Here is an 11,262-nt window from a genome sequence, read left to right as displayed (position 1 = left end):
GTGAATTTGTTGTAAATCACCTCTGTTGTATGATTTACAGAATACCTAATACAGGGCAGGGGAGCAATGTGAGGGGACTAAGAAACATGGGTGTAGAGGAAATATTTACAGTTGTTCCCATTGCCCATGACTGACTCTTCTCATATTTTCATGCTAATAAATGGCTCTTTTTCAAAATTCTAAAAAACACACTTGTTTTGATAATATCGTTAAACTACTAACATACAGACTTCTGAAAATACGGGTTTGCGCTCAGTCATTAAGTCAAGTCAGACTCTGTGACCCCATGGACTGTAGCCCACCAGGCTCCTCTGTCAATGAGATTTTCCAGGAAAGAATACTGGAGTGGTTTGCCATTTCCTTCTCCAGGGGATATTCCTGACCCAGGGATTGAACCCGCATCTCCTGTGTCTCTTGCACGACAGGTGGATTCTTTACCCACCTAGCCAGAGAATGAAAATATAACTCCACGTTAGTAAGAAATTAATAACAATCTTTTTTCCTGCTCTCATAAAAACAAACCACAACAGCTCCCTTAGAACTTCAAAACTCAAACCTAACAAACTCACTAGGATTAAAATTAAAATATTTCAAAAAAATTTAAAATATTAAATTCAGAATTAAAATCTCTGTCTCCATATGGGGGAAAGTCGATACAACAATTTACATTAATACACTAAGATTTCTATAAATAAGACAACTTAAGGGAAACATACATTGGTGAAATCCACTCACTTTCCATCCTTTGAGAATCTTTTCCTTGCAAAAACATTGGCCAAAGAGTAAGTGCTGGATTGAGCTTATTGGAAAAGGATGCTGACTTTATATTCAATCTTGGCTTCTCCAAAGAATCAAAGTTGTTATCCTCCATGGGTGACACATAACAAGCGAAGTTCTTTGCAACCAGGTCATCGTTAACACAAACCTGTATAAACATTTCATGAATAAGACAAACACAGTCACGTGACTTCAAAAACCATGCCGAACTTAACTGAAAATTAATCTTCAGAAAAATTATTTTATAGAACAGAATTTGACAGAAATTGATCTCGTGACTTCTGCTTTCGTAATGGTGAACTACACACTTCTGGCCAACCTTCTTGAGAAGAAAAACAGGAGAAAATATTTTTAGATAATACCTTTGGATGGACATGTATCCAGAATACATAAAGAACTCTCAAAAAACTCAATTAAAAGAAAACAAAACCAATTTTTAAATGGGCAAAACATAGCAATTTTTAAAAGAGTATAGCATTGGCATAAAAACAGACACATAGTTCAATGGAACAGAAAGATAGCCCAGAAATAAACCCAGATATATATGGTCAATAAAATTCTAAAAAGGAGCTAAGAATATATAATGGGGAAATGACAGTCTCTTCAATAAACTGTGTTGGGAAAACTAGACAGCTACACGCATAACAATGAAACTGTGCAAACACCATACACAAACAAACTCAGAATGGATTAAAGACTTGAATATAAGATCTGAAAGCATAAAACTCATAGAAGAAAACATAGGTGATAATAAGCTCCTTGACACTGGTCTTGGTGATAATTTTTGGAGTTTGACACCAAAAGCAAAGGCAACAAAAGTGAAAATAAACCAGCAGAACTACATACATCAAACTAGAAAGCTTCTTCAGAGCACAAAAATCACCAATAAAACAAAAAGATTTTTAATAAGAGGAAACATCTGTTAAGTCACTTATTATATAAGGGGTTAATATCCAAAATACATAAAAACTCATAAACAATAGTAACAAACAAACCCCCCAAATAATCCAATTTAAAAATGGGCAGAGGATCTGAATCAACATTTTTCCAAAGAAGACATGCAGATGGTCAACAGTGGGGGAATGCAAATCAAAACCATAGTGAGGTATCACTTCACATCTGTCAGAATGGCTATTGTTAAAAAGACAAGAAACACCCAGGGCAGGTGTTTCAAGCTTGTGGAGAAAAAGGAACCCTTAGGCACCATTGGTAGCAATGTAAATTGGCATAGTCACTCCGGAAAACAGTACCAAGGTTCCTTTAGAAGTTAAAAACAGAATTACCATACAATCCAGCAATTCCACTTGTGGGTATTTATCTGACGAAAACAAAAACATTAACTTGAAAAGACACGATGCATCTCCGTGTTGACTGTAGTATTATTTACAATAGCCAAAATTATGGAAACAATCTAAGTATTCATCAGTGAATGAATGGATTAAAAATTGTGGCGTATATACATATATACACAGTGGGATATTATTTGCCACAAAAAGAATGAAATCTTTACATCTGTGACAACATATACTGACCTTAAGGACATTACGCTATATGACATCAGTCAGAGAAAGACAAAAGCTACATAATCTCCACTTCTATGTGGAATCTAAATACAAAGCAAAGCAAGCTCACAGAGAGAGAAGCACCGGTGACTGCCAAAGCTGGGCGTGGGGGTCAGAGGGAGAAGGTGGTGAAATGGGAGAAGGGAGTCAAAAGGTAAAAGCTTTCCATTATGAAATAAATGGGCCTATGATGTACAGCAAGCTGGCTACAGTTAGCAATACTGTATCGCATAATTGAAAGCTGCTAAATCTTCTGATGAGAACAAGAAAAAAAATTCTGACACTGTGTGGTGGATGTTAACTAGACACTGTGCAATGCATATGTACAAGTATTAAGTCACTGTGCCGTACACTTGTAACTCATATAATGTTGCACATCAATTATACCTCAATTTTAAAAAAGGATAAAAAATTTTAAACAGGAGAAAATGAAAATAAATGGGTAAAAGATCTGAATACCTCATTAAAGACATATGGATTGCAAACAGCATGTGAAAAGACACTCAAGACCATTACGTCATTGAGTGAGTGAGTGAAGTCGCTCAGTCGTGTCCGGCCGTTTGCAACCCCATAGACTGTAGCATACCAGGCTCCTCTGTCCATGGGATTTTCCAAGCAAGGGTACTGGAGTGGGTTGCCACTTCCTTCTCCAAGAAGGAAAGTGCATTAGGGAAGTACAGATAAACTACACACCAAAGAGAATGACCGTAAAAGGAACGGAGAGGACGTGGAAGAAGTGTAACTCTCACTGCTGATGGGACTGTACAACGGTCACTCTACAGAAGGGTGACTCCTGGCTATTTACCCAAGAAAAATGAAAGCACAGGTCCAGGGAAGACTTGCACATGAATCGTCACAGGAGTTTCATTTGCACTTGCCCCACAGAGGCCACAACTCAAATGTCCATCAACAAGCGAATGGATAAACACGGTAGTATATCCAGACAATGGAAGGATACTATCCCGCGAGTGTACGTTTCTCAACTCTTTGTCTCGTCACAACAAAGATTTGGAGTGACGGACATTAAAGCCCCCTCGGCGAGTCACAACTCTCAGGTCTTGGATAGACCATGTTATAGCTCTCAGGTCTCAAATGGACCGTGTTATAGCTCTTAGACAAATCAGTGTTACAGCTCTATTTTATTTAGAAGATAGCAGGAAAACCCATATTCGAGACGTGAGGGCACGTCGATCTGCTCCATCTGAGTTCCCCGGCGCGGGAGAGCAAGCGAGCTAGCTTTGGCTCCTCTGTTTATATGTTTCTCTCTCCCTGGGCCTGCGCTATGTAAACTGGGCCAGCCAGGAGCGGTGTCTGTTTTCCCTGAGGTCCTCACTCCGGTCGTGGGCCTCCTTTTGTGTCATTTTCGCGGGCTTTCCCTTCCTGGTCTGTAGCCACCGCCATTTTGGTCTCCTCTTCCCTGTTCTCCCTACCTAACAGATACTGACAATAAAAGGATCAGCGTGCATGTCTCCTAAAAATTCTGTGTGAAAGAAAACAAGTTTAAAAAAGAGAGAGAAAGAGAGCACCCTGGACACATCCCTGTGCTTCCTTTAGGAGCTGGAAAAGAATTGTGGCCCCATTTTTTTTCCTAGCACTTTTGACCTCATGCACCCACTGTCAGTTCTCTCTGCTGAGCATGCCTCTGCTCTGTAACAGCCTGAGGTAAGAGCAAGTGTGAATGACACTGTTTTTTTTGTGTGTACTGGTTTATTAAAACAGCATTTTAACAATAATAAAATACTTTAAAAATACAATTCTTTCACTTACCTTTTCATTTTTCAGAGTTACGTAAAGGTAAACCTCAAAAGTATCTTCTTCCACAGCACACAATTTGGCTTCTACCTGGGTAGTTGCTAAATAGCATAAATGAAAACATGAAGAAGATGATGTTAAAAGCATGCTTGAGGGAGTCCAGTGGTTAAGACTCCGCACCTCCACTGCAGGTCTGAATCCTGGTCGGGGAACTAAGATCCCGCATGCCACGCCTCAAGGCCAAAATAATAAGAATGGGTGAAATGACTGCGACCAGTTTCTCGCCTGTTAACCTCTGTTAACTACTCATGACTGCCCAGTGCCACAATGTCCGACAGCTTCCTCCCTCAGAAGAGGTCTGGCGGCAGGCGAGCCACAGTGAAGCCTCCCCAGGCAAAGTCTGCCAAGTGTCCTCTGTCCCCTCAGCCCCCATCCTCCTCCGGCCACCATGTGACAGCACCTCGAGCACAGCTCTGGGCCCCTCTTCTTTTCCAGTGATCCCCAAGCCCACAGGCCCAGCCAGAGTCTTCCCCCTGAGTCATTCCACCCTCCGAATGCCTGAAGAGCAGCTCCACGTGTGGGTACCGCCAGGCACGCTGCTCAGTCCACCAGTGTGTTCCACTTCCCTCTCACCACAAGCCTTTGAGGTGGTGCTGCTATCACTTTACAGGCGAGGAGACCAGGCTCTCGGAAGGCTGCTCAGAGGTAGCAGAATAGTACCCAAGCCAAGTACTCTGCCTCCTCCAAGTCTGAGTCTCTCAGGGCCCCTGTGGGCTCACGAGGGCCCGAACTACAAAACCAGAGGTGCCCCCACCTCCCATTTCTCCAGGAACAATGCCTCTGGCTGCTCCTTCACCCGGACAGCAGGGCAGTGAAGGAGAGGGGCCAGGGCCCCAGCAGGCATCAGGATGTAGCCCAGCCACTGCACACCCACTACTCCTCAGCATGACCCTAGAGGCCGCCCAGTTACTTGGCTCAGACTGCCAGGGCTTAGGACAGATGCCACAAAAGAGTCTAATTTACAGCCAACGATTTAAACAGAGAGCACACTAAACAGGTGCTGAGACATTCTATACATCTTCATTAGCGAGGATGGGGATCACACAGTACGTACCCACTTACTACCCTTTGCCTGCTAAAAAACAGGCTTTTCATCATTGCTGGTTCAATGGAATGCATGTATATTATTTTGCAGTGCTGCAGTTTTATACAGACTAAGAAAAAGGCAATCACCGCGGAAGGGTGCCTCACCTACACAATTCCTGGCTGATTTCACTTGCCAATTACTGATGTCCACATCCATCGCTCAGGTTCCAAGGGTACAGAGTCACTGTGATACTTGGGGTGGAAAAAGCTCCCTGTGACTTATGAATCCCCCTGAGGGGGAAGGTCAAACAGCGAGACATGCGCATCTCAAACCCTTTCCCCAACAGAAGGTGAAACCCCCTTGGGGGTCAGTTCAAAGCAGGCAGCTGTGGTCATGCACTTGCCTTACCTTTCAGGATGTTCTGGAAGTACTGAATAGCTGCACTGTCCCACTTCTTGGCTCGTCTGGAAGAGGACAAAGGCAATCTCATTAAATAAAAGCCAAGGCTAGTCATGCTGACATCACTTTGAAATTACACAGTGGGTGTTTCGGACATTACACACGGAACATATGATGCAGGAACTGGGGAGTCTAGCTCTGACCTGGGGTGATGACCCCAGCTGCACCCCGCAGTAGGCTTCTCTCCCACCACCTCCTGCACCAGTGTAGAGACTCACTGTGAATGGGCCCTTTGTGGGGCTTCCTGCTCAATTGTGCCCACCTCCATGGCATCAACCATCCCAACACCATTGTCCCATTTACCTGCAACATCCGTCTCCCCAGCCAGGGTGCTAGCTCCCCGGAACAGGGAATGAGTTGGGTGAGGAATACTCAGCACACACTGGCAGAGCGAGGGCTCCCTCCGTGTTGGTTAAACCAAAGTTCCAAGAGTGGCCACGGGGGCCCAGGCCCTGCTGTCTCACGGTACTCCTCACTCTGACAACTCTCTTTCACTGTGCCCCATCTCTCCCCATCATCTTGTCCTTTTCTCTGTGTGATACTGTGATTTATAGTAAGAAATATTAACTTGGTCACTGTCACTGTTTCTGGCACAGAGCTCAGTGATGAGAGTAATAAAAGGTGTCTTTTGTTATGTTACTGAGGTGACCTGTAGAAAGTGCCTACAAAACTTAGACATGAGGGCTGGTTGCCAGGGGAACCAACCGTGTGATTAGAGGGTTGCATCTTTCAATCCCACTCCCTGGACCTTTGGGGAGGGGAGAGGTACTGGAGGTTGAATCAACTGTCAAAGGCCAATGATTTAAACAATCATGACTAGGTAATGAAGCCTCCATAAACACTAAAAATGGACTAGGTTGGGAGCTTCTGGGCTGGTGAACACTTAGAAGTGTGGGGGAACAGGTGTCCCTGGAGGGAAGGCAGCCCCTTTCCCCAGACCCTGCCCCATGCATCTCTTCCATCTGGCTGCTCCTGAGTTATTTCATCTAAACTAAACTGGTGAAAATTAGAGTGCACTGTCTTATCGGTGAATTTACCTTAAGAATGTTTGTTGAAGCTCTTTGCCAATACGTGTACTCCCTTCTACTCTCAGTCTTTCTCCTGGGGGCATATAATTGGCATATTAGCTGCCCCTAACCATTCCTCTCTTGATAGCCAGCTAGGTTGTTTCCAAACAATCCTGCACTGTACACTGATGTAGAGATACATACACGCATGCATGCACATGTGTACACATGTATCTCTCTCACACACACACCCCCTATCTTGCGTTCTGCCCACACTGCCAGTGTTTGTATGGGATGGGTTCCTGCACTGGGCAGTGCTGTGTCAGGGTTATGACTGTGATCTTTGCTGCCTTGAACGAGCACTACCTGAGGTCCTGGGGGCAGCACGCTCCCACCCCCCGCCCTTGCACTCTGTCTTCCCCCCTCCTCCATCACTGTGGCTTTGTGGGGGATAAAGCTGCAGGAAGCAGCACAGTTCTGACTCAGCTTGCACGGCCTGGTGATACTGCGTTCTAAGTTCTCTCTCAGCTTGGAGGCCGCCTCCATTACCAATGCTTTTGTGAGGTCTGTGGAGACCCGCCCATCTCCATAGCCCCAGCCCTCATCACCTGTAGTTCCCTTGGTCTGATGAAAACACCACTCTTGCAGCTGGCCTTGGGATCCACACCAATAAGATACCAAGCCAGCTGGTAAATTTGCCAATAAGACATGCATTCTAATTTTCATTAAAAGCTCCCTCAATGTGAATATGCATAAAAGCACCAACAAAGGTCTGCCAATTCAGAGCCTGAGAAGGTCACGAGAGGCTTCCTAGGAGGGAGGACAGGAGGGAAGAAACAGGGCGGGAGAAGGATGCCTGGACTTTTTCGCTAATGCTCCATGATCTGATGTATCCATGTTTTCTCTTTAAAGTCAACTTGCCCTTTTTGTTTAAAAAAAAAAAAAAGAAAGAAAGAAAAAGAAACAGAGCTTGGGTCTTACTCTAAACCCCCCTACACTGCAGCCTCTGGACATGGCTGCATGGCCAGGTTCGACAGGCTGATTCAGAAGATCCCTCCTGAAGGACAAAGAGACCTTTGAAATCGTTTTAGGACTTTTCATAAAGACTTGATTTCACATAAACTTCCTACACTCAATTTAAGACTTTTACTAATGATTCAGCATACATTAGAAGCTGTACTTACACAATTTCAGCACTGTCTTCACAGAAGTTAATGTGCAATGTGACAGGTTTTGTGCAGTACAGTCTGAATTTTTTTTGCTCTGTAGGGAAGCCGCATAAAAGTTTCTATGGCAACTCGGATGCTTAACAGTGAAACAAAAACAGTTTCATGATTAAAAAAATTATATATATAACATATTTCTTTAAAGTCCACCTATATAATTAACATACTTAAACGTAAAACACACAAAATCTGATTCTATTTCTAATACAGCCACCAACAACAGCAAATGCTTGGAGACATTTGCCCAACAAGGTGAAAACTGGTTCTTGGGGGGCTAAGGGAACAAAACCTTACTTTTCTATGTATAAAGCACAAAAAATACATGTAGTATATAAATACATACAGTACCTAAAAGATACTCATAATATTTGGCATTAAAATTTCATGGCTGGCAGCAGGGAGGGATTAGAAAAAATACTGTCTCCTTTAGGATTGAGAAACACTGGGTAATTACAAACAAACTTGGAAGCAAATTTCATTTAAGATTTAAAATTTTCAATTTCAATCCACAAACAGAATTGCCTTTAAGTTTCTGTAAATAAGCAGATGTTTTCAGAATCACTGTCAACTTCTGCACAAAAGAGCTGATGGACTGCAGTTTGATAAGTGAGTTGTTGCATGTTTTTAATTTCCATTCTCCTTCATGAAAATGATAGAGCATTTGCACATACAGTTTTCGACATCAACATGTTTCTCAGGGCCATGTGTGGGCAGCCTGGCCACCTCGTCTCAAACAGTTAAGAGAAAGTGATTGCCACTAACTGCCTCTCCAGGCTTCCTTACTCTAATCAAACAATTCTCTTGCCAAAAACAAACTAAATTTTTAAAACTAAATGCTAATAGGAAATCTCCCAAGCCGTTAATTATCAGGTTATTTTTAATAACCAGTATGGCTATAAAAGTGAGATGGCTGGATGAGAATGGTTGGGTGGCATCACCAACTTGATGGACATGAGTTTGAGTAAGCTCGGGAGTTGGTGATGGACAGGGAAGGCCTGGCCTGCTGCAGTCCATGGGGATGCAAAGAGTTGGGCCTCAACTGAGCAACTGAACTGAACTGAATGGTTATAAAGGTGCAGAACCACAAGCCAGATAGGCATCGGCCTTTCCCGTGAGCAGTGGCCAGCTCCCCGTGTGGGAGCAGCCTCCTAGTACAGGCTCCCTGTCAGGGTGTCACCTCTCCTGTAGCTGGGACTGTTCTTCTCTTTCGGAAGAAGAGTCCTCACGTTTACTTATTTATTAAACTGACACCGGCTGACACTGGGGCAGGAAACATGAAAAAATTACCAAAAAGCACCAAGACTGACTTGCTGAGCGTGTTTTCCTAGGGAATCGTGCCTAACCGCGTCGGTGCTCATCGCGAATGATCCCGAGTGCGGGCCAGCTTCCTGTGACAGTCCACACTCTCTACTCACATGAGCGTCCAAGTGGGGGAGTGACGTAGAACGCAAGGGAATGCACATGACAGGACTGCCTTGCACTGTACACCATGCTAACTTGGGACGACATCGTTGGGTGGCCATGCAAAGCCATTCCTTCCTGTGTATTAAAAGGGCACAGCAGCAGCCTTCACCTCTAATACGTATCCACGTTACTCATGTCACTTGAGTCAGGACAAGAGTCACACCAGGCCAGGCAAATTGGCTGGCGCAAGAGCCACCTGCCGCTTTCGCAGGAAGGAGGTGAAGGAGGCCGGAGCCCGATACTGACCCGCATCATCCCCACCACCTGCTCACATATTCCATCTCATGGCGCTCACACTAAAAGCTGGAACCTTGCAACTGCTCTTCTTGGGAAGGCTAGCAAATTTCCAGTTTATGGACCTTCAGTAATCACATATAAGCACAACTTGTTTCATCTTCTTGTTCAATTTAACAATTGCGACTTCCTGTTCAAATACTAAGAGGCGCTTGAATGTTGTTCCCAGAACACAGTAGAAGAGACAGCATAAAGGTGGACACAATAAGTAATATGTACTATACTCTTCTCCTCTGGATATAATTACGAGGAAATGTATCTCACTGCGCAAAGATAGACACTAGGAAAGGACTAACGCTGATCGGAAGGTGGAGGATGAGGATGCGGCTGAAGGGACAGCGAGTTGAGACTTAATGAGATAGTCGTGCAGCACTGTCAGCAGGCAGGCTAACTACCGTGTTAGAGTTGCCTGCAAATCAAGCGCAGCACGAAACCGTACAGGGCAAACAAAAAGATGAGCGTTAGTGTTAAATTCTCCTAGTCCATAACTCCAGAAAGACTATAGGTATAACCTGATCGAATAGAAAATCAGAAGAGGACACCACATAATCAGACTTGGTGAGATATACGCAAGTTCGGTGATTGGAAGAAATCTCATGAGTTTTGTGTATATATGTATCCATCACACTACCACACGGAGGCAAGAGCGCAAACCTAGCAGATTCAGTGCAACCTCCCTCTATCAAAGATTACGCTCCATGGCATTTTTGTCAGGCGACACATGTTGAAAGATAAAGAATTTTACAGCTGGATTGTGCATGGGAAATCAGCAAAAGTACCTCACAATCGAATATCTATGCTCAAGTCGATCCTTCCAAGAAACGATAAAATCAAGCTGGGAGGCAATGTTTAGGCCTCGCGGCGCAGCGCACTAGGGTCCAACATTACTACTACAGGAAGCTCGCGGAGTGCAGCAAGGAAATGATCGGTATGGAAGCTGGGCAGCCGATAAAATGGGACAATGGTGTTAAATGGAGAATGAGGTTAGGAAACAATAAGTGACAGCGGATCAGTAGGGTGAGCGGCAAATTGAGGTAGGAAAGCCCAAGCAGACTAGGGGACCAAAGTTTTACCACAGAGATATCGAGATATCCTCTACCAATCTGGTGGCAGGGCAGCGGTGTGTAGGATGAGACACGCCCTACGCGGGTGGAGCTGGCGGTCAGTTATCCCCTATGGAGACCGAGTCGAGGGCTAGACTCCCGCAGTTACGGTGGAGGCACGTCAAGTATTAGTGCATCCGTAGATGTTAAGTGGATGGCGAAAAAGACAAGTCCTCCTACTGTGTTAATTTTCGAAAAGATATAGAGTTGGGTTGCTCATGCGATGACGTCAGACCTTGCTATTATACTGTGTACTAGGATGCGTTTGTCTCTCCACGATACGACACCAAAAGCAATGTGTGACAGTAGGCAAAGACATATTTCAGGTAAAACTTTATCCAGAACAAGACTGAAAAAGGTACAGGCATAAGGCCCTATGATGGCTGACACACAACGAGCTTGACCTGCTTTGACTGATCCGCCCAGGGGGTTTCACCTTCTGTTGAGGGAAAGGTTATGAGATGCGGCATGTCTCCGCTGTTTGACCTTCGCCACCTCAAGGGGCATTCACTAAGATCAACAAGAGAGCAG

The 11,262-nt window shown here is 44.4% G+C and overlaps 1 pseudogene; it reads right to left on the bottom strand.

Annotated features, from left to right (window-relative positions):
• Positions 1 to 735: 735 nt before the first annotated feature.
• LOC108635553 lies at positions 736 to 9,228 on the bottom strand (annotated as a pseudogene).
• Between the last annotated feature and the right edge of the window lie 2,034 nt (positions 9,229 to 11,262).

Source organism: Capra hircus, unplaced genomic scaffold (assembly GCF_001704415.2).
Source record: "Capra hircus breed San Clemente unplaced genomic scaffold, ASM170441v1, whole genome shotgun sequence".
Lineage (NCBI taxonomy): Eukaryota > Metazoa > Chordata > Mammalia > Artiodactyla > Bovidae > Capra > Capra hircus.
This window is presented reverse-complemented; position numbering and strand designations above follow the sequence as displayed.